This window comes from Anomaloglossus baeobatrachus, chromosome 11 (assembly GCF_048569485.1).
Source record: "Anomaloglossus baeobatrachus isolate aAnoBae1 chromosome 11, aAnoBae1.hap1, whole genome shotgun sequence".
NCBI classification, from domain to species: Eukaryota; Metazoa; Chordata; class Amphibia; order Anura; family Aromobatidae; genus Anomaloglossus; species Anomaloglossus baeobatrachus.
The window spans coordinates 118,292,027-118,315,564 of NC_134363.1; the positions used below are offsets into that span (position 1 = coordinate 118,292,027).

Sequence of the window (23,538 nt, forward strand, 5' to 3'; positions counted from 1 at the left end):
TTGTAATGCTCTGTATGATGGGCTCATTATATGGTCACCTCTATGTCTATTCATGTAAAATGGACCATTTTTCTTGTTTATTTTTACATTTTGCAGCTGTTTACATTACATTTCTGTATAAAAGAAACTGAAGGCGGTGAACTGCGTGTGCACCTTATCCATTAAGAACAGATAAGTGAAAATGGACAAAAGTGAAGTACAAAGTCTGTCTTCTGTTTATCTGTGCATTAATAAATCCTCATAGAATTTCATGGCTGAGTCTGATCCACAAAACTGAAGAGAATAAGGCTGTGCCCACGGGGACAGTGTCCTGCAGATATATCCGCAGGAGCTCCCAGGAAACCGCACCACAACCTGTGTCTGTTTCCATGCTGCAGAATGTCCTGCGGATATGGTGCGGGCATTCTGCGTTGAGGATACAGTACCATGGCTTCGGCACTGCATCCTCAGTGCAGAACAAGTGCTGCAGTGATCGGGTGTTCATACTTACCTCCATCACGCAGCACCTCGCTTTCCGGCGGCCGGGTCACTCTGTCAGCGTCTGGTGCACTGTGCAGGAGAAGGTGGGCTGGCCTGAACAAGCTCCGGCTGTCACATGACCGGAGCTCGTGCAGGCCCCGCCCACCTCTTCCTTCCTGTACCTGGATCCACCGCGCTAATGTGCACCGGACGGAGAAAGTGACTCTGGTGTCTGCTATCAAGGCATGTAAGTATATGGGACCCTGCGGAGAAATCCGCAGGAATAATTGACATGCTGCTGATTTTTCCGCAGGGAAATCCGCATTATTTCCGCTGCAGAAAAATCCGCAGCGTGGGCACAGCAGTTCCCAAATGCCACAGAAATGGCTGGTGTATACAGCATGGTGTGTGTGTGTGTGTGAGGCTCTCCATAGCTCAGTAACCCGGGGTCATCATTGTAACGATCCAGGGTTGCTTGGCAGCAATTGGCTCCCTGTGATTACATTACAGGGACCCGATCGCCAGTTAGAGACTCCTCTCCCTGCCTCCTGAATGCTGCAATCACATTGATCGCAGCATTCAGGAGGTTAAACTATTGGGAGTGGTGCGGGGACCACTACAGGCAGTGAGAGCTGGCTCCTGGCTGTAACACCAGCCAGAATCCGATGGCGATCGCGTGGGTGTAGTGCAGAAACCTTCCACTATCATCATGATTTAAAAAAAACAAAAAAAAAACGCTTGAACACTAAGTGTTTTTTTTTTTTTGTTTTTCAGCTGTTTGTTTTTTTTTTTTCTGCTGAAATTTTGTGTGCAGAAAATAAGCAATGTGGGTACATAGTCTCAGAGTTGTGATTCATTAAAAAATTGGGCAAATTGCAGAGATGTTGCACTGAAGTAGCAAATCCCCACACAATTTGGAAATGTATGTCGGGTTCACAGGCAGTAGTGTTTTGCAGTGTGACCCCATTCTCTTCCGCTATGTGGTGGTGTGGCAGCAGCATGCAGCGATCTTTCTGCTGAGCGCACACACTTGTCACTCTATAGTTCCATATTTCTGAAATATTTTTGGATAGGTCTTACACACGGGATCTTGTGATCAGGTCCTTGTAGTCAGACTTGTGGATGTTATCGGTTTGGAATACACTTTTGCATCTTGTAGTCCATAAGGTGCTGCAAAATGGGCTTGCTTTGTGGGGGGGATAGCGGTGTCCTTCATCAGATGTTCTCTGGGCTAATGGACTTGGTCTGCTTTCATTTGTGTGTGTTTTTGTTTGGTATATTTGGAGTTCAGCGCTCATCGACCTGGGCTGTGCCAGCACTACCCACGGCCCTGATAATCCACCGTGCTTACACTGCTCATCCCTGCAGAATATTGGGAAATCCCACACTCTATTGTGAGCCGGCTCCTCTCTTTTTGGTGTGGGCAGCCGGAGCACCTTGCATTATCGCAACTGCAGCTCCAGATAAATATTTTTGGCCGGTTTCCAAGGCAGGTACACACCCTGTTAGCTCCGACACGATAAAAAAAGCTGTATTGTTGACATTACACGGCTGTAGCTATGTTATTTAGACGGCCACGCTTTGGGAGAACTATTTGCTCATCTGCCAAGCTCTAAAAAAAAAAACCAAACTAAAAACAAAAGTGAGATCACTTTCTGTCTTCTCAATGGTGGTGGTTTGGATTAAAAATCCTTAATATGAAACTTTAAACAATTTCATGATTTCTGACTTAAGAAGTTCCTAGTGTGGAAACCGGTCGCGTTCACCTTCCAGTACTATGAGAGTGTTGATCTGTTCATGTAGTGTAAGGACGCACATACAGAGGGGCATAACACTCAGATATTGCATGACCTTTTGTTTTGTGACTTCTGGAAAGCCTTTAATAATAATATAATATCATTATTGAAATTTTACATCCCGGGGTGTGTGTGTGTATATAAATATAATATATATATATATATATATATATATATATATATATATATATATATATATATATATATATATATATATATATATATACCATTCCTTTTTAATCTTGCTGATTTTATTCAGAAATTGACTTGGTGAATGATCACACACAGATGTCAGGTGTGGAGAGTAAAGTTGCTATGAATCCAGTCGGGGGCCCCTATCCATCAGCAGTAATCTACGGCTGGTGAACAGGATTCGCGCAGCCACGGCATACACCATCCAAGATCCTAAAAGTGCTTTTATTCCATATAGCGTGTGAGTAAAATAGCAGGGAAGAGAGAGCCGGGTGCAGGCCCCCCAAGGACGACGGCCGTTTCACACCTTGTGTGCTTCTACGGGTCCAATTGGACCCGTTGAAGCACACAAGGTGCGAAACAGCAGTCGTCCTTGGGGGGCGTGCACCCGGCTCTCTTCCCACTATTTTACCTGCACACTATATGGAATAAAAGCACTTTTGGGATCTTGGATGGTGTATGCCATGGTTTTCTACTTTATGGACTTCTGTTCTGGATATCATCTCTTCTCGTCCACGTGCACCCATTACCATTTCTTCTAAAAGGAGGACTGAGGCTGTTCTAAGGTCTTCGGTGTAAGGTATTGCACGGTTCAGTGTGGAACAGTTTGTTTATTACATTTTCTTTTCATCAGCCAGTTTGGTGCAACTTCATTGTTGTGGCTTGATGCATGTGTGGTGATGCGACAGGCCCACTGATCAGAAGAAGAGCCATGGATGCTTTTGGGTAGCTGGCGGCTTCAGGGCTTCGGCCCAGCAACTTTACATTACTGACACCGGTGATGGACAGGGTCTTGTGAATCATTTCACACCAACTCTAGTGGAGCGTTTGGGGGAAAACGCCCAACTCTGATACCAAGTGGATGCCTGTCAGTAATGACCGTGGCATCTACGTTGTTTGGCGAGATCCCTCTTTTGGTACCACATAATGTGATCTCCGACCACGAGATCTGGCATTGGTACTTTCCTTTTAGACTCTCCATCAGCCTCATAGACCAGCTGCAGTCTGTGGCTCAAGCACCGCTCCATTAAAGGGAATGTGGTACCAGGTTTTCACCACCTAATCTGAGAGCAGCACAATGTAGGGGCAAAGATCCTGATTCTAGTGATATGTCACTTACTGGGCTTCTTAATGTAGGGTCATTCCATGTCAAGTGAACCAGTGGTCCCCACTCAACCGTCTCCGATTTTGCTGAAAATTTATAAGGATGTACATGTATGTTTGAAAAGAGGTTCTGTAAATTTTTAGGGCCAGATCTCAAATACATTGGGCACTGTTGACCTTTCACTGGAGGCCCCCCCCCACCCCCAAGCCTGCGGCTTCAGCTAAGAGGATTGTGCACACTTTGGCACATAGCCATTAGAGTTCTATACTGGCTATGATGCTGAAATTTGGCATACTAGCTCAACTTTTGCTGCTAAACGCGATAAAAGTATTACCAGCTATGACAAAACAATATTTCGGCCGCAATGTTGTGTCAAAGTAGCTTGTAAAACGCCTCGCATAAAGTAAAGCCTAACTTTGCCCATATATAACTCAACACCAAAAACCAATAGTAACTGGTGCTTTGCCCTGTACAACAAACATCTTCATGACTTTGCATTGCTGCAATATCACAGTCACAGCATATGTATTTGTGGAAATATTCACACCCACATATGATGACAAACTTAAAAAAAAACGAATTTTACCTATTTTTAGGTCAAATTTCTCAAAAAGGTATCCCTAAAATATATTAATTCTGATATCATTAGAAAGAGCACATTTTTCTCTACAAGGATCATTGTTTTTTTTTGTTTTTTTTTGGAGTCTCTCAGTTTAAGAAAAGAAAAATGCCACTGAACATGGTGTTATTTATGCGCGTAATGCATTGATCTTGTGTTTGATTTTCAGATTCTTATCACGTTACAGAGTTGTATTGTTGCTAGCAATGTCTATTATAATCAAAAACATATAAACCTTTTTATGAAAAGTTATTGACTAATAATAACTAATAATAACCAGTGATTGCTCACGACATGACACAGTTGCAGTCCACACTTTCTTAACAGTAATTGTGGAGTATCTCAAGACTGTCATCTATGGGATTCATCATATCCACTACTTCAGTGATGGATCTGCAGCCCAGTACAAAAACTTCAAAAGTTTTCTCACCTTGTGCCACCACAATCCTGATTTCATTATCAGCGCTGAATGGAATGTTTTTGGTACCAGTCATGGAAAGTCGCCCTGTGATGGGATTGGAGGGACAGCAAAGAGGTTGGCAGCTCGTGCCAGTCTTCAACGCCCAACTGAAAACCAAATACTGACCCCGGTGGATTTATTCAACTGCATAGAATCAAGTTGTGTTTTTTTTTTTTTTTTTTTTTTTTTTTTTTTTGTTCCAAAAGAAAAAATTGACGAAGTACTGGTAGTTCAAGAAGAAAGGTTCAAAGATGGACATACAATTGCTGGAACAAGAGAACATCACCAGTTTGTGCCAATTGATGACAAAAAGATTCGCATTTCAAGGGTGTGAAATGACCCATCATCTTTCATTGCCCATGTAGATGGATCTGTCAGATCAGAAATGCCTTTTGTGCCAATTGCAAACCTCCAGCCAGGGCAATACATTGCCTGCATTTACGATAGGAACTGGTGGATTGGAAATATTTCTGAAATTTCAGTCGACGACCATGATGCATTAATACATTTTATGCATCCTCATGGAGCAGCTAGCTTCTGTCACTGGCCTGTGAGAAATGATACATTCTGGATTCCCGAGCAGTCGATCATTGCAATAATTCCAGCACCAGCTGCAACAGCAATGGGCCGACAATACAGCTTCTCTGAACCGATTATGTTGCAAATTCAGCAACAATTCCAGACCACTTACTTAGACTGAACATTATGGCTTGGGAACCAACAAAAGATACCCAATATTAGGCTTGGGATCCTAGGCAAAGACACCCACCCTCAGGCTTCGGAACCTGCGATAAAGACACCGCCCGCGGCTGGCCTTGCACGGCTATCGGCCATGGCTCCTAGGCGATGGGGCTGCCAATTCTCGAAAGACAGCATTATTACAATTCTTAATAAGATTATAAGGCTATGTGTGTACGTTGCGTACTAGCCCTGCAGAAATTTCTGCAGCGATCTGAAGAGCACACGTGCGCTTCAAATCGCTGCAGAAAATGTCCGTAGAGAGAAAAAAAAAGCTGATTCCATGCGCTCTGCATGCAGCTCCTGCCATAGACAGAGCAGGAGCTGCCGGCAAAGCGCACGGAAGAAGTGACCTGTCACTTCTTGAACGCAGCGCTTCGGGCAGCAGCCAAAGCGCTGTGCTCCAAGACTCCACGTGCTCACGGCCCCTGCACAATCTCCATAGATTGTGCAGGGGACGCAGGACGCATGCAGTTACGCTGCGCTACAAAGCGCAGCGTAACTGCATGTATTTACGCAACGTGCGCACATAGCCTAAGACCAGCCTAAGATTCTTAGGGAATTGGTTGTGGTATACCCACCATGGACCAAGGGTTTGAATAGTGCAGTTACCATTCATTGCGTATTAATAAATAACACCATGTTCAGTGGCATTTTTCTTTTCTTAAACTGAGAGACTCCAATAAAACGCCAATGATCCTTGTAGAGAAAAATGTGCTCTTTCTAATGATATCAGAATTAATATATTTTAGGGGTACCTTTTTGAGAAATTTGACCTAAAAATAGGTAAAATTCGTTTTTTTTTAAGTTTGTAATCATATGTGGGTGTGAATATTTCCACAAATACATATGCTGTGACTGTGATATTGCAGCAGTGCAAAGTCATGAAGATGTTTGGTGTACAGGGCAAAGCACCAGTTCCTATTGGTTTTTGGTCTTGAGTTATATATGGGCAAAGTTTGGCATACATTTTATATGACACGTTTTACAAGCTACTTTGACACAAAATTGCGGCCAAAATATTGTTTTGTCATAGCCGGTAATAATTTTATTGTGTTTAGCAGCAAAAGTTGAGCTAGTATGCCAAATTTCAGCATCATAGCCAGTATAGAACTCTAATGGCTATGTGCCAAAGTGTGCACAATCCTCTTAGCTGAAGCCGCAGGCTTGGGGGGGGCCTCCAGTGAAAGGGCAACAGTGCCCAATGTATTTGAGATCTGGCCCTAAAAATTTACAGAACCTCTTTTTAAACACACATGTACATCCTTTTAAATTTTCAGCAAAATTGGAGAAGGTCGAGTGGGGACGATTTATAAAACTGGTCCACTTGATGTGGAATGACCCTGTAGTTTGATCATCTACTGCTGATGAATCGGTGATTTTATCATTAGAGGACTACTTGGACGGCCATGGTGCTCCATTTCTATAAATCCATCCACTCTGCTTGTATTGTACAACACCGCGTTTTGGCCTCAGTGAAAACCTGCTGCATCCAAAACGCTGCGGTTACAGATTGGAGGCACGTGGCCTCGGGGGGGGGGGTTATTTATGCCACCACACTATTTTAGTTCTTTAATTTTCTTTTTACATCTTTTAAAGATTTCAGTTTATTTTTCAGCTTGAATTGTTGAGATCATAGGTGACATTAGAGATGGGGAAAATGCTCTAATGATTTTTCTCTGTACGAATTGTTTTTGACAAAAGATGTCACTTTACCAGCAGTGTAGACTTGTTCTATCCACTGGACATAGCGTGCATGTACACCATTGTCCCCGGCTTATTAGGTATTGCTGCCTTTGCCTTCCTGGGTACCTGATGGTGGCATGCAGCGGCTGATGATCTGCTTATACACAGTCCCTCATAGTGAGAGCCTCACGGATTATGTAATGGAGGAGACCTGTCCGGCACGGCTCGGACATTAGTGCCCCAGTGTAGAGGCAGGAAGTGCAGACGTCATCCCCTTTCACAGGCTCCACAGAGCGCCCTCCATCTGGCCGGGAGCCCAGACCTAGCTGGTGGAGGGGATGCATACAGTGCGGTGTACTGGAGGCTTAACTAACTCAGCCGTCTCGTATGGGGGGGGGATCAGTGACAATCGCAGCATTTGGACTGCAGCTCTCCAGGAAGTCAGAGCACTGCGCTGCATATTTCATTATGAGATCAACAGATATGGAGAAGTTTAACTTTATGTTGTAAAATGAATGGGGAGAAATGACGGTTAGTTACAGCGGGGACAGCCGATCTCAGTTAGGCCTAAGCCACACGGCGAGAAAATCTGTGCGAGTGGAGTGCCACTGCCACTGCAGTGCGAGAATGGCAATGGCAAATGGCAATGGCAGCAGGGCTGTGGAGTCAGCCAAAACTGTGACTCCAACTCTTCAATTTCCCTTGCACCGACTCCACTCCACTAACACTATGTAATAAACTATGTAAGTGGCAAAAAAACGTTTTCAACAAAATCATACTAAATAACATTTGTGCAGTCCATGAATTTGTTGTAAGAAATAGAATTGCCTCCATCAGATCCTCCTTCACAGATGACCTCAAATCTGACCTAATAATTTTAAGGCTAGAGAACAACCTCTCTACTAGTGCTGAGCGGACCCGGACTGTAAACGTCCAGATCCGCGCGGTTTCAGCGCTCTTCCCGAGCCGGATCCGGGCGCGGGTTTCCAGCTGCACGATCCGGAATTGGCAATTAATAAAAATGTTAAAAAAAACAATAAATAAATGAGTGTTTCATACTTACCAGACTGTCATGGCGGCACACTTACTTCCGGGTCGCGCTTTCACTTTCTGCTTTCCGTGCTTTACCCGCCCACCGGCCATCCTCTCAGCTGTGATTGGTTCCTGGCTGACGCGCCCCCAGCCTGTGACAGCTCTGCCGTGCAGTCATCGCAGCTCAGTAATAGGCTGCTAGGCTGCACTCGGAGTGCTCTATGGCTGCTCACTCTGACATGTAGCAGAGCTGGATGTGTCGCCGCTGGATCTCGTGTGGATTACGCCGGAGCTGCAGGGCTGTGTTGTGGTAATAAAGTGGTGAAGGAGGAGGCTGCGTTTCTACTTTATTCCAAATAAAGGATTTCTCTGTGTCTTGTTTATTTACTGTAATTTACATGATTGTGATGCGGGTATCTCACAGACGCCCGTGTGATCAAAAACCCGGGGTTTAATAGCAGCCATGCGCTGTTATTAACCCCTGGTAGTACCTTGATTTCCACCGCACCAGGGCAATCAAGATGAGCCGATATCGCACCGGAATGGCCACATCTAACAGATGCGACCATACCGGGCGGCTGCGGGCTGAGGATATACCAGCCCCCGGCCGGCGTTATCATGGCTGTGAATGAAAATTGGGGGGGACTGTACGTCGTGTTTTTTTTTTTTTTTTTTTTAATTTATTTAAAAATAAAAAAAAAAACGCATGCAGTTTATCTTAGGCAGCAGTCACAGCGAGGGACTCCCACAAGTGTGACATCGCAGCATAGCCGCACACACTTCTGACAGAAGCATGCATGTGTTTCTAGGTACATGCACGCTCGTGTTGAGACAGTGGCAGACTGTGACGGGTGATGTCAGACCCGCACGAGTCTGACAGCGCATCACCGACGCAGCTGCACACTTCTGACAGGAGCGTGCATGTGTTTCTAGGTACATGCACGCTCGTGTTGAGACAGTGGCAGACTGTGATGGGTGATGTCAGACCCGCACGAGTCTGACAGCGCATCACCGACGCAGCTGCACACTTCTGACAGGAGCGTGCATGTGTTTCTAGGTACATGCACGCTCATGTTCAGACAGGCGGCAAAACACCGCAATTTTTTTGCCAGGAGGTGCAGATGGATGCAGAATGAAATTGGATGCAGAAATATGGTGTAAAAATCACAGCATCAAATTTGCATCCCTTGGCCCCCAAAAATAAAAACAAAATGAAAAAAAATTTGCCACAGGTGGAAATTTGGTGCTGAAAGCTGGTGCAGACGATTTCAGCACCAAATGTGCACCTTCTGGCAAAAAACCGCAGCAAAAATCACGGAAAAATAACCACGGCAAAAACCACGGCATAAAAATTGCGTCAAAACACCGTGATTTTTTGCCAGGAGGTGTAGATTGGATGCAGGAATATGGTTTCCTGAACAAATTTCAGCACAAAATCTGCATCTCTTAGCCAAAAAAACTGCGCTTTTTCTGCTAGGAGATGCAGGTCTGTGAACTCAGTGACCTCCACCTGAGGTCAGGTTACCTGCGATCACAGAGGAAGGACCGTGGGAACCGCTCACTGCGCAGCTCTTTCATTCTCTGGAGCTCACAGAGAGCGGTCGCTCGTGCCGCTCTCTGTGATATTCAGATGTAGCAGAGCTGAAGCGGCGTGGGACTTCTCCGCCTGTGGATTACGTCGGAGTTGCAGGGTATTTGGGGGTTAATAAAGTGGTGAAGCAGGGGTGTTTTGTACTTTATTCCAAATAAAGGATTTTTCTGTGTTTATTTACTGTCACTTACAGGTTTGTGTGATGCAGGTATCTGACAGACGCCTGTACCATCGCACAAAGCTAGGGTTTAGCAGCAGCCGTGCGCCACTGCTAATCCTGCTATTACCCCGACTGGCACCGCATCACGCCAGCGGGAAAAGCCAGTAGCGCACACCGGTATGGTCTCATCTAACAGATGCGACATACCAGACGGCTGCGGGCTGAGGATGTACCAGCCCCTGGCCGGCGTTATGGCTGAAGGGGAAGATTAGGGGGGACCACACGCAGTTTTTTTTTTCTTTTTAATACTTTCCCCAGAGTCAAACGTGCGAGGGACTCACCCGGCAGCCTCGCACATGTGACTCCGGGCACTGGATACACAGCACAGATACAGCTCGACGGCTGGGGCTGCAGCCGAGCGCTATAACTGTGCTGCCGAGTGTTTACCACCGTGAACTGACCGACAGACTGTGCTGCTTTCCCCACCCACTGGCCGTCCTGTGATTGGTTGCAGTTAGCTGCCCCTCTGGATGGGGGCGTGTCTAGCTGCAGCCAACACGCGTCGGTGGACGGGGAAACCATGAATATTGAATTGTCGGCTCCGGAAGGTAACAGCGTGACCCGAAAGGAGTGTGCCGCCATGACAGCGCCTCGGTGAGTATGCCGCGCTCACTCCTAGCCCCTCCACAAACGTTTTTACCCTCCGGATTCCGGTCCCCATTGACTTATATGGGCACCGGATTCCGGAGCGGATCGGATTCTTTTTTAAATCTTAGTGATTCACCGGCCCCGGATTATTGGCCGTTCGATCAGCTCTACTCTCTACACTAACTTGGGTTGGAGGCAAAGCCATAACTACATGGGCAACATCGCTAACAATTTCCGGGTATAAAGGAATTGCCTCATGCACAGTCAGTTTTGATGAACGGTTGAATTTTTCTATTTCTTTGAGAGCAAGTGAAACATCTTACTGAAATCTGGTCAATCTGCTGCTATAGGAGACGGAGTGAAATCTTTTTCCTTGCGGCAACGCTTTGCCTGCTCCATGTCATCCAAATATTTGTCAAAGTTAAACTTCTCATCTGATGAGGATGAAGATATGGCAGCAGTAGCACTGCCAGGACCCAAGTCCTCTTGCGCCTGGCAGTCTTGTAACCGCTCATCCTAACTGCTACCTCAGTCAGAGCTTCTTTTCCTTTTAGTAAGCTGTTGATCATCAAGCAGTATATGATGACTTGGGTCCACAAACAGCTGCCAGAAGAATTTTATTTTCCAATAGCTGTGTCTCTCTCCGTTTCATTGAAGCAGAAATGCAATCTTTGGGACAGGCAAAATAGCAAGTTCTTCCACTCCCTTATGAAAATGCCAGGCGTTAAATCCTCAGCTTGTAATTTTTTAGTCACGGTAAATGGGTGATTAAGCAATTCCTTCAATTCAGCCACCTGTGTCCATTGACCTTCATTTAGGGTTTCCATGTGGGTTCACCATAGCCATAAGAAACGGTTTTAGTTCAAGCAATCGCTCAATCATTAAATTGTCTCTTCAAGATGGAATCAATTTTAGGGGTTCTGGCGGCAATAACCAATATCCTCACTTTTCCAATCAGATTTCCAGCATGCTCCTCTTGCAGACTATTGCCAGCTGCATCGTGTACACAAACACAGCGCATGTGATGAATATGACAGTGTTTTGAAGCAGCTTCAACAAGATCATCTAATCCTAAAGTATAATTTTGCTGTTCTTCTGTTGTAATATCTGTTTGTTCCATACTTACATGAACAGCGCTGTGGCTCCATCTCACACATACTGAATCCTACATTTTCTTCTAGCTGTTGTTCATTACTCTTTCATCAGTTTAATTGTATCTGCTGGAGATGGGAACAAAAGGTGCAAATAGGGTCTTACCCAATATGATGGTTGGTAATATAAAGAGAGGTACACTCGCCTGGTGTGGTTGTGCCAGTCACAACCCCTTATGTGCATATGTGAGTGTCCGCGTGGTTCAGCAGCGGCCCCGTGGGTGACGTGGTTCAATATAGATGACAGAGGAAAGCGGGTTTATGCCGCGCTAAAAACTGCTGCCGGTATATTAAAAAATTATTTTTTTTCCCTGAAGAAGGGCAATGTCTCTGAAACGCGTAGGATTGTAAAATAAAAAAGGAATTTTTTAATATACCGGCATAAGTGGTTTTTAGCGCGGCATAAACCCGCTTTCCTCTGTCATCTATATTGAATCAGTTTAATTAATTGTACTTATGTTTGAAGCATTGTCCGTCATTTTTCTAATCTGCTTTGCTATTGAAAACATTATCTATGAGCTCAAAAACCTTTCAGGTGATGCGGGCTTTTTAAAAAGCTGATCTGCTTTTACAGCTGAAAAACGTATCCTCAAACGCAGCAAAAACGCTGTGTGTGAATGTAGCCTTAGATCAGGAATAGAACAGCCATTTATAGGACATCTCATAACTTCCCCAAATTCCTATGAAAAAATATTCAGCACAATCTGCATTGCACTACTGGCCCCAATTTATTATACATTTTCGGAGTCTGTCCATTTTAAGCCGACTCCACCAAAATGAGCTCCGACTCCACAGTCCTGGTTATAAGTTTAGCAATGGTCACCGGTTGCTGCACATTTGTACCCACGAGCTGTGCATTGGTGCGGTGTGCCTGCTTCTGACATAAAGGTCAAAGGATCTAGTGAAGTGCATACTTGGTTGGAGGATACTACGGACACTCACATATTTTCTGTGTACTACCCCAACAGTTGTATCGTCATCAAATTAAGAGATACACCCCTCCTCATGACCGCGTTCACACACCTCGGTGGGGCTTAGAGACCGGTGGGGCTTAGAGACCGGTGGGGCTTAGAGACCGGTGGGGCTTAGAGACCGGTGGGGCTTAGAGACCGGTGGGGCTTAGAGACCGGTGGGGCTTAGAGACCGGTGGGGCTTAGAGACCGGTGGGGCTTAGAGACCGGTGGGGCTTAGAGACCGGTGGGGCTTAGAGACCGGTGGGGCTTAGAGACCGGTGGGGCTTAGAGACCGGTGGGGCTTAGAGACCGGTGGGGCTTAGAGACCGGTGGGGCTTAGCTGCACAGCACTGTGTTCACCTGCCTGACTAGTCACATTTTATGATTGTGCAACTTTCACTTAACATTGGGGCTGGTAGAAATGTGTAATTACTAATTAGGTGTAAATCCTGCTGTCAGGTTCCCTTTAGCCAATCAGAATGGTTGAAGGAGTGCAGAAATTGTGCAGGGAAACAATGCAAAGACCTCAGCTGTTGCCATTTGACGCTGCAACATGACTGCTGCTAGTGAACCCGGCTTTAAAGGAGATTGGTCAGACTTTTTTTTTTTTTTTTTTTTCTATGCTGAGCACAGCAGAATATATAATTATAATATCCTGATTACAAGGATGTGTCATTTATTAGGCTGCATGTTGTACTTTCACTATAATCAGTGTTTTATCAGCAGGAGATTATCACTACAGAACTAGATCTCACTTGCAGACCAGCCCAGCTAATCTTTATAACCCCACCTCTGCCACTGATTGGCAGCTTTCTATGGAGTCTGTGCAATGTCAACAAAATGCTAATCAGTGGTGTGGATGGGGATATACACAGCAAAAACTTCTATACTTTGCTACATCTACATCAGACAAACAAGCAGCCCAGTAAGTGACACATTGCTAGAATCTGGCTTCCTTGCCCAACATCATTCTGCTCTTAGCAATAACCTGCTGACAGATTCCCTTAGGCCCTGTGCACACTAGAAAATAGAATTTTCTTAAGAAAATTCCGCAGGCTCTGAAAGATTACCACACCTGCGGTAAAAAACCGTGGCAAACCGCATGCGGTTTGGCCGCAGTTTTGCCGCGTTTTTTCCGCTGGTTGTTCCCTGCGTTTTTTGACCATTATCTACAGCAAAAACCGCAGGTACCTGCGCAAAACCTGTTGGTAAAAAAACCCCGCAGTGTGCGCAAAGCATTTTTTTTTCTTACCATAGGTTTTGCTGGGGAAGGACTGCAGAAAGGTTAGACACATTTTCTGCAGCAAAACCACGGCAAAACTGCATAGTGCGCACAGGGCCTTAAAGAGTCAACGCATCTATTCCAGCCAGGACCTCAGGAATTGAAGTGTGCACATGACAAGCAGCTGCACATTTCCTTTTATTTTATTTTGAAATATGTAAGACGCAGTTGATATCAGACGGATCCGGATCCACTAACATCTCACCATTTATAAGTCATATACAGTGCCTTGCAAAAGTATTCCTCCCCCTTGAATTTTTCAACCTTTTTCCCACATTTCAGGCTTCATAACATAAAGATAAAAATTGTTAATGTTATGGTGAAGAATCAACAACAAGTGGGACACAATTGTGAAGTTGAACAAAACTCATTGCTTATTTTAAAGTTTTTTAAAAAATAATAAACTGAAAATTGGGGCGTGCAATATTATTCATCCCCTTTAAGTTAATACTTTGTAGCGCCCCCTTTTCCTGCGATTACAGCTGCAGTCGCTTGGGGTATGTGTCTATCAGTTTTGCACATCGAGAGACTGAAATTCTTGCCCATTCTTCCTTTGCAAACAGCTGGAGCTCAGTGAGGTTGGATGGAGGCGTTTGTGAACAGCAGTTTTCAGCTCTTTCCACAGATTCTCGATTGGATTCAGGTCTGGACTGTGACTTGTTCATTCTAACACCTGGATACATTTATTTGTGAACCATTCCATTGTAGATTTGCTTTGTTTGGGATCATTGTCTTGTTGGAAGACAAATCTCTGTCCCAGTCTCAGGTCTTTTGCAGACTCCAACAGGTTTTCTTCAAGAATGGTCCTGTATTTGGCTCCATCCATCTTCCCATCAATTTTAACAATCTTCCCTGTCCCTGCTGAATAAAAGCAGGCCCAAACCATGATGCTGCCACCACCATGTTTGACAGTGGGGATGGTGTTCTGGGTGATGAGCCGTGTTACTTTTACGCCAAACATATCGTTTGGCATTGTCCCCAAATAATTCGATTTTGGTTTCATCTGACCAGTGCACCTTCTTTCCCTTGTTTGTTGTGTCTCCCAGGTGGCTTGTGGCAAACTTTAAACGACACTTTTTATGGATATCTTTGAGAAATGGCTTTCTCCTTGCCACTCTTCCATAAAGGCCAGATTTGTGCAGTGTACGACTGATTGTTGTCCTATGGGCAGACTCTCCCACCTCCAGCTGTAGATCTCTGCAGTTCATCCAGAGTGATCATGGGCCTCTTGGCTGCATCTCGGATCAGTCTTCTCCTTGTTTGAGATGAAATTTTTGAGGGACGGCCGGGTCTTGGTAGATTTCCAGTGGTATGATACTCCTTCCATTTCAATATGATCGCTTGCACAGTGCTTCTTGGGATGTTTAAAGTTGTGGAAATCTTTTTGTAACAAAATCTAGCTTTAAACTTCTCCACAACAGTATCACGGACCTGCCTGTTGTGTTCCTTGGTCTTCATGATGCTATCTGCGCTTTACACAAAACATTGAGACTATCACAGAGCAGGTGCATTTATACGGAGACTTCATTACACACAGGTGGCTTATATTTATCATCATCAGTCATTTAGGACAACATTGGATCATTCAGAGATCTTCAGTGAACGTCTGGAGTGAGTTTGCGGCACTGAAAGTAAAGGGGATGAATAATATTGCACGCCCCAATTTTAAGTTTATTTTTTACAAAAGTTTAAAATAAGCAATAAATTTCGTTTAACTTCACAATTGTGTCCGACTTGTTGATTCTTCACCATAACATTAACTTTTTTATCTTTTGAAGCCTGAAATGTGTGAAAAGGTTGAAAAATTCAAGTAGGCCAAATACTTTCGCAAGGCACTGTATGTGTAAATATGAGATTGGCAAAAGATGATTTTTTTTTTTTTTTTTTATTCTTTAGTCATTACACTGTTTCATAAAACTGTTAACACTAGGGGCTGCTGATAAGTCTTTGGCTTTACTCAGAAGGAAAGGAGATAGGATGATGAAACTTTACATTTAGTCCACAGACTCTCCAATGATGTCAACACACTTCTTACATCGGTATTCCAAGTTCTGTAAGCCTAGCAAAAAGGATTTCGTTTGTGCCTCAAACGAGGCATACGTAGCAGCATCAGAAATGGTGTGAAATTTGGTACCCTTGAGGTGTTTCTTCAGGTTTGGAAACAGATGATAGTCGGGGAGAGCAAGATCTGGTGAATAAGGTGGGTGGTCAATAGCTGGAAGCCCAGCTCTGCCAGTTTTGCCATGGTCGCTTGTACAGTGTGAGCGGAGGCATTGTCTTGCAGGAACAAGATTCCTTTGGACAGCTTGCCGCGCCTTTTGATCTTCAGAGCTGCCTTCAATTGGTCCAAAAGTTCAATGTAATACCCTGCAGTGATGGTGGAACCTTTTGAAGGTAGTCCACTAGCAGCACGCCCTCCTTATCCCATAATATAGACGCCCATCACCTTAGTGGCTGATTTTTGCACTCTGAACATCTTTGGACGAGGAGAACCACTGTGCCTCCACTTTAACTTCTCCTTGTTTTCAGGGTCATACAAATAAATCCAGGTCTCATCCATAGCACAATCATATTACAAGAAGGAAAAAGAGGGGGGATTCAGCAAACAGGCCGGCTCCTGAGTAGTGTTAGGAGCTTGAAACGCGTAAGACAAGACACGTTTTTAAGCATGATTAATATGCACAATTAAAGTTATTTCTTATGAAAAGAAGTCTGACGTGGATTAAAAAGTCAGATCAAACTGTGCTGGACAACCCTCTTTTTTTTGTTTTTTGTTTTTGTTTTTGAATTCTCATCCATAGTGACCAGTCTATCCAGGAAATTCTTTTCAGTTCGGAAACGCTGACAAATGGAGCGGGAAGTTGTCACTTGCAGCTTCTCTGATCTGTTGTCAAACATTTGGGGACCCACTTTGCAGATCGCCTCCTTATTTCCAAATGTTCATGGATAATGACACAAACACGTTCATGGGAATTCCCCCGTGATGTCTGCTATTGCTTTAGCTGAAATTCATGGATTCTCCAGTATAAGGCTGTGCACAGCATCGACGATCTCCAGAACAACAACCCCTCTATCGTCCAGGACGTTCCTCATCATTGGTGCTGAGGTGTCCCGTTTTAAATTTAGCAACCCAGTCATTGTGGAATATGAAAGGGCATTGATCCACCAATGTCTGCGACATATGACAATCAGTCTGGTCAGGGTTGTGCTCGGCAGCGCCCCCAACAGCCTGGCTCTTGTTTCGAATTGTATCCAGTTCATTATGGTAATCCCTGTGCAGATCTACACACGATAAAGCTGAATGTTGTCATGTCAGCCGCGGTCACCGCTGGTGTTCCTGTGTGCCCAGCATTGCTCCATGTCTCTAATGTTTTGTAACATACAGTCAGAATGTATCGCCTCATAATAACATTGTGTCTGCTTTGTTTTTCAGGTTTCATGGAAGAAAACCAACCAGGTACGTTCATCTTCATGATTTGTATGTAGATGGCGTCATTTCTTGATCGTTTTTGTTCTTGATTGTGGTTTACTCTCTGGACGTTTTCCGCACATCTGTTATACCCACCACTGCTTTTGGCTTTTGTTTCACTAAATTGTTTGAGATGAGGAAGTCACCATTGCATGCGTTGACTTAAATGCCCGACTGCCATGATACAATATCCCTGTAGCATGAACTCTTTACATATATTTCACCTATAAAGTGTGTGTGTGTGTGTGTGTGTGTGTGTGTGTGTGTGTGTGTGTGTGTGTGTGTGGTGTGCGCGCACCCCTCACATTTTTGTAAATATTTTATTCTATATTTTCATGGGACAACACTAGATATAACGCTGTGATACAATGTAATATAGTCAGTGTTCATCTTGTATAACAGTATAAATTTGGTGCCCTCTAAATAACTCAACACACAGCTATTAATGTCTAAACTGCTGGGAATGAAAGTGAGTACACCCCTAAGTGAAAATGGCCAAATTGTGTCTATTTTGTGTTGCCACCATTTCTTTCTTTTTCGCTTCATTGGAGGCCACAGGAAACCATGGGTATATGCTGCTGCCACTAGGAGGCGACACTAGGCAAGAATAAGTTAACTCCTCCTCCGCAGTATATACCCAGCTACCGGCAGAAAGTTAATCAGTTTTTTGCTTCATGTTGTAGGACGTGGACATGGGGCTTTTTTTTTCTCAGCCCCAGTTTTTTCCACTAATATTTTCTTTTTTTCTATATCAGAAAGCAGACTATGTTCACACTGGGCATCTTTTTGTGCGTTTGTGAGGTCACAAAGATGCATCAAAATGCATGCATTTCCTTCCCCAGAAAAGTATTTGAGATTTGTATTTTGCTGGGCATCTTTTGTTGGCTGTATTTTTGAAGATGCAGCATGTCCATTTTCTTTGCGTTTTTCCAGCTTTTTGAGCCCTTCCAGAAAGTAGATTTGACTTAAAAAAAAAACAAAAAAAAACAAAAAAAACAAAAACGCAAAATGTTGTAAAAACGCATGGGTTTTATACATTTTTGCCGCGGGTGCGGTTTTTGGAGCCAAAAACGCATCTTTGTAGTTACAAAAGATGCACTGTGTGAACATAGCCTTAGGCATGGAGTTCACTAGAGCATCACAGGAGCCGCTGGATCCTCTTCCATCCTCCATAACGATATCACAGAGCTGGTGGATATTAGAGACCTTGTGCTTCTCCACCTTATGTTTGAGGATGTCTCACAGATGCTCAATAGGGTTTAGGTCTGGAGACGCTTGGCCAGTCCAGCAACTTTTTACCTCGTTACCTTTAGCAAGGCAGTGGCTGTTTTGGAGGTGTTTGGGGTCTTTAGCATGTTGGAATACTGCATTGCGACTCCATTTGAACCAAACAGGTTTATCTTGGTCTCTTCAGACCACAGGACATGGTTCCAGTAATCCATGGCCTTAGTCTGCTTTTTTTTTTTTCCCCAGCAAACTGTTAGTTGGGTTTCTTGTGCATCATTGTTAGAAGAGGCTTCCTTCTGAGATGACAACCATGCAGACCAATTTGTTGCATTGTGCGGAGTATGGTCTGAGCACTGACAGGCAGACCCCCCTCACCAGTGTAACCTCTACAGCAATGCTGGCAGCACTCATACATTTATTTTGGAAAGACAACCTCTGGATGTGACCCTGAGCACATGCACTCCACTTCTTTGGTCGACCTTGATGGGGGCTGTTCTGAGTGGAACCTGTCTTCTGTCTTATTAAACTGCTGTATGGTCTTGGCCGCTGTTCTGCAGCTCAGTTTCAGGGTGTTAGCAAACGTCTTATAGCTTAGGCCAGGGGTCTCAAACATGCGGGTCGCACGCGGCCCCTCAGGCTGCTTCGTGCGACCTCCATCCCCCCCCCCTTCCCCACCCCCCAGGCCCGTGCCCCTGTTCACTATCGCGGCAGGTGCAGGAGCCGCAGCCACTGTCTGCGCTTTGTCAGATGAATGTGTTGCTGGTGCTGCGCTCTCGCGCCGGCAATACAATCATCTGACATAAATCACTGACAGTGGCTGCGGCACCTCTCGCGATAGTGACCGGGGGCACGGGCCTGGGGGCCACACGAAGCAGAGATGAGGCAGCCGAGGGAATGCGGGACAGGTGAGAAGAATGGTGTTTATTTATTTATTTTTTTTGTGTGTATGTGAAGCACGGCACATTAACCCTTTAGCGACCTATGACATACTGGTTATGTCTTGGCTTCCCGGTACTTAAGGACCCATGACGTACCCAGTTCGTCATGGCGAAATCGCGGCCCCAGTGGCTGCGATCACTTTGCAAATACCTTAGATTCGGGGGGGAGGGGACATCTGCCTGACCTCAGTAGGGGTGGTGTGTCCTCCCCAGAGCTACAGAGGCTGTAACTGGCTGAGCGGCGTTCGTCAGCCAATCACTGCCACTGTAATGTTTCAGCCATTGAAAATGGCTAAACATTGAAAACCAGCCATGACCAGTGCAGATGTAGCACCGATCATTGGCTGGAGCTGGGTGACCTCTCTTTAACTCGCCCCCAGCTCTGATTGGAGAGACCGACCTTGTGACCGATCTCTCCAATCACTGTGGATCTGCTGATGGAACCGCCCCCTCAGCTTCACTCCGGCGTCTGTGGATTCGGAAGCTGAGGACTGGAGAGCGATCGGTAAGTTATAGCCACTGCCCCCCCCCCCCCCCCGACCCATTACTACAGGATGGGGACAAAGTGCGCACATTACTATGGGATGGGGATAAGGCTGGGGATATTACTATAGTAGGATGGGGACATTACAATAGGGTGGGGACAAGGTGAGCACATTACTGTAGGATGGGGACTAGGATGGGCACATTACTACAGGATAGGGACGTTACTACAAGGGGACAAGGATGGGAAACATTACTATAGGGTAGGGATAAGGCTGGGGATATTACTATAGGATGAGGACAAGGTTTGCACATTACTACAGATTGGGGACATTACTATAGGATGGGGACAAGGATGAACACATTAGTACAGGATGGGGACAAGGCTGGGGACATTACTATAGGATGGGGATAAGGATGGGCACATTACTATAACATGGGGACAAGGATGAGACATTACTACAAGGATGGGGAACATTACTTTAGGATGGGGACAAGGATGGGCACATTACTACAAGGGGACAAGGATGGGCACGTTACAACAAGATGGGGAACATTACTAAAAGATGTTTGCCAAAATTTCTATATAGTGCTAATTGTAAGACTATTAGTTACAAGAAAGGAATAAAATGTAAAAAAATAAAAATATTTTTTATATTTAAACAAAGAATGTGCACGTTTGCTACCGTATAATAAACAAGGGAAAATGTTCAAAATCAGTGGTCCAAAGGTGTGTAAAAAAAAAATAATTACCGTATTTTTCGCTTTATAAGACGCACCCCAAATTTAGACATAAAAAAAGGTAAAAAAAAGAAAAATGGTGTCCGTTTTATACTCCGGTGTTCTCTTACCGGAGGGGGGCAGCAGTGGTGGTGAAGCGGGGTCACAGGAGGCACAGGTTGTGCTGGCAGGCGCGGCGGGTCAGTGGCAGCGGGTCTGTGGTGGCAGGTGCGGTGGCGTCCGGGGTGGCAGGAGCCGCGGGGTCCGTGGTGGCGGCAGCAGCGGCGGCGGGTGAGTCGTGCAGCAGGCCCGTGCAGTGAGTGTCACAGTGTCTGCGGTCCCGGTTCAAATGACGGCTCAGTGGTGGCAGCGGCGGTGACGGCTCAGTGGTGGCAGCGGCGGTGACGGCTCAGTGGTGGCAGCGGCGGTGACGGCTTAGTGGTTGGAGCGGCGGTGACTGCTTAGTGGTGGCAGCGGCGGTGACTGCTCAGTGGTGGCAGCGGCGGTGACGGCTCAGTGGTGGAGCAGACGGATGCGGTGTTTTCCCAGTGTGTCCGCGGTCCCGATTCAAGTGATGGCACCAGAGCGGCGCATGCACAGATGGAGCTCTCATCCAAGGGCTCCATCTGTGCACGCGCCCGCTCCTGGTGCCATCATTTGAAAGTGGGACCGCGGATAAACTAGGTAACTTGCTGCACAGCCGCCCGCCCCGCACGCACAGAGTGGCAGCCAGCAGGCTGCCCGCCCACCCTGCGTGCAAGCGGCCGGGTACCTGGGCTTGCGTGCGGGTGGCAGCCAGGTGCCTTTGCGAGGGCGGCAGCCGTCTGCCGCCCGCACGGGCACCCGACCGCCGGCCGCACACAGCGCCCGGCCGCACACAGCGCCGTGCCGCCGGCCGCACACAGCCACGGGTACCCGGTTGCCACCGCACGCAAGCACAGGTACCCGGCCGCTTGCGCACAGCCACAGGCACCCGGCCGCCCGATCGCCGCACACAGGACCCCCAGGTACCGCTATATTCAGATTATAAGACACACCCCCCCCCCATTTTCCTCCCAAATTTTTGGGAGGAAAAGTGCGTCTTAGGCCCGTTTCACACGTCAGTGAAAAACAGTGACGTTTTTCACTGGCGTGTAAAACACGCACATGTCCCTGCGTGTGCCGTGAATCACGGCACACATGGGTTGTCCAAGTGCAATCCGGGCTCCGTTCTCCGTGGACCGTGATTGCACTTAGAAATCAACTCACCTGTGCCTGCTCCCGCTGTCCGTGGTGCTGAATCCTCCCGCGGTGCAGCATCCGGCCGGCGGTGACCCCTGCAGCAGCTGCTTCCGGGTCGGCTGTGTCGCGCATAATGAATATGCGCGACAGTAATCAGCCGGCTTAGAAGCAGCAGGGAGGACGGGCTGCAGAAAGCGTCGCTGAAGCCGGGTGAGTTAAAATGTTTATTTTAAAAGCACGTTTTTTTTCTGGCACGTGTTTCACTGACCACACCACTGCGTGGTCTGTGGAACATCAGTGATGCCAGAAAAAAATGGACATGTCTCCGTGCGGCAATCACGCACACGCGGGTACGCTGCACGGAGACACGTGCAGTGACAAATCACTGACGTGTGAGCAGACCCATTCATTATAATGGGTCTGCGTATGTCAGTGATTCTGGTACGTTTAAAAAAAAGCACAAACGTACCAGAATCACTGACGTGTGAAAGGGGCCTAATAAAGCGAAAAATACGGTATATATGGTACCAATAAAAATGTCACTTTGTCCTGCAAAGAATGCGGCACCCCAAATTATTTTTTTTCCTTTGTGCGGTCCATACACCCAGCCGAGTTTGAGACCCCTGGCTTAGGCCATCTTTATGTAGAGCAACAATTCTATTTTTCAGCTCCTCAGAGAATCCTTTGCCAAGAGGAGCCATGTTGCACTTCCAGTGACCACTATGAGAGAGTGTTTATGCGATTACACCAAATGTAACACTCCTTTTCCCCATTCACACCTTGTAACTCTGAGACACCACACCAGGGAGGGAAAATGTTGTCATTTCAACTTAGGGGTGTACTCTTGTTGCCAGCGGTTTAGACATTAATGTGTGAGTTATTTAGAGGACACCACATTAAGGCTATGTGCGCACGTTGCGTAATTACATGCAGTTACGCTGCAATCTGCACCGCAGCGTAACTGAAGCGTCCTGCGTCCCCAGCATAATCTATGAAGATTATGCAGGGGCCGTGCGCACGTAGCGTATTAGAGCTCAGCGCTTCAGCTGCTGCCCGAAGCGCTCGTTCTAAGAAGTGACATGTCACTTCTTTCCTGCGCTCTGCCTGCAGCGCCTGCTCTGTCTATGTTAGGGGCTGTACTCAGAGCGCATGCAATCGGCTTTTTTTTCACTACGGACTTTTTCTGCAGCGATGTGAAGCACATGTGTACTGTTCAAATCGCTGCAGAAATTTCTGCTGGGACAGAACGCTACATGCGCACATAGCCTTACAAAATTGTGTCACTGTCCAAATATTTCTGGACCTAACTGTATGTATATGTGTATATATGTATATGTGTATATATGTATATATAGATATAGATATAGATATATTATACAGTTGGGTCCAGAAATATTTGGACAGTGACACAATTTTCGCGAGTTGGGCTCTGCATGCCACCACATTGGATTTGAAATGAAACCTCTACAACAGAATTCAAGTGCAGATTGTAACGTTTAATTTGAAGGTTTGAACAAAAATATCTGATAGGAATTGTAGGAATTGTACACATTTCTTTACAAACACTCCACATTTTAGGAGGTCAAAAGTAATTGGACAAATAAACCA

At 45.8% G+C, this 23,538-nt stretch overlaps 1 protein-coding gene across 2 annotated transcripts in view; it reads left to right on the forward strand.

Moving 5' to 3' along the window:
• The first annotated feature begins 17,307 nt into the window (after window positions 1–17,307).
• The window catches only part of ARHGEF12 (Rho guanine nucleotide exchange factor 12), a 258,987-nt gene continuing 252,756 nt past the window's right edge, over window positions 17,308–23,538 (forward strand). For both annotated transcript variants that reach the window (XM_075328415.1, XM_075328414.1), the window contains exon 1: window positions 17,308–17,329. The gene's annotated coding sequence lies outside the window, so the exon portion shown is untranslated. The remainder of the gene's footprint in view (window positions 17,330–23,538) is intronic.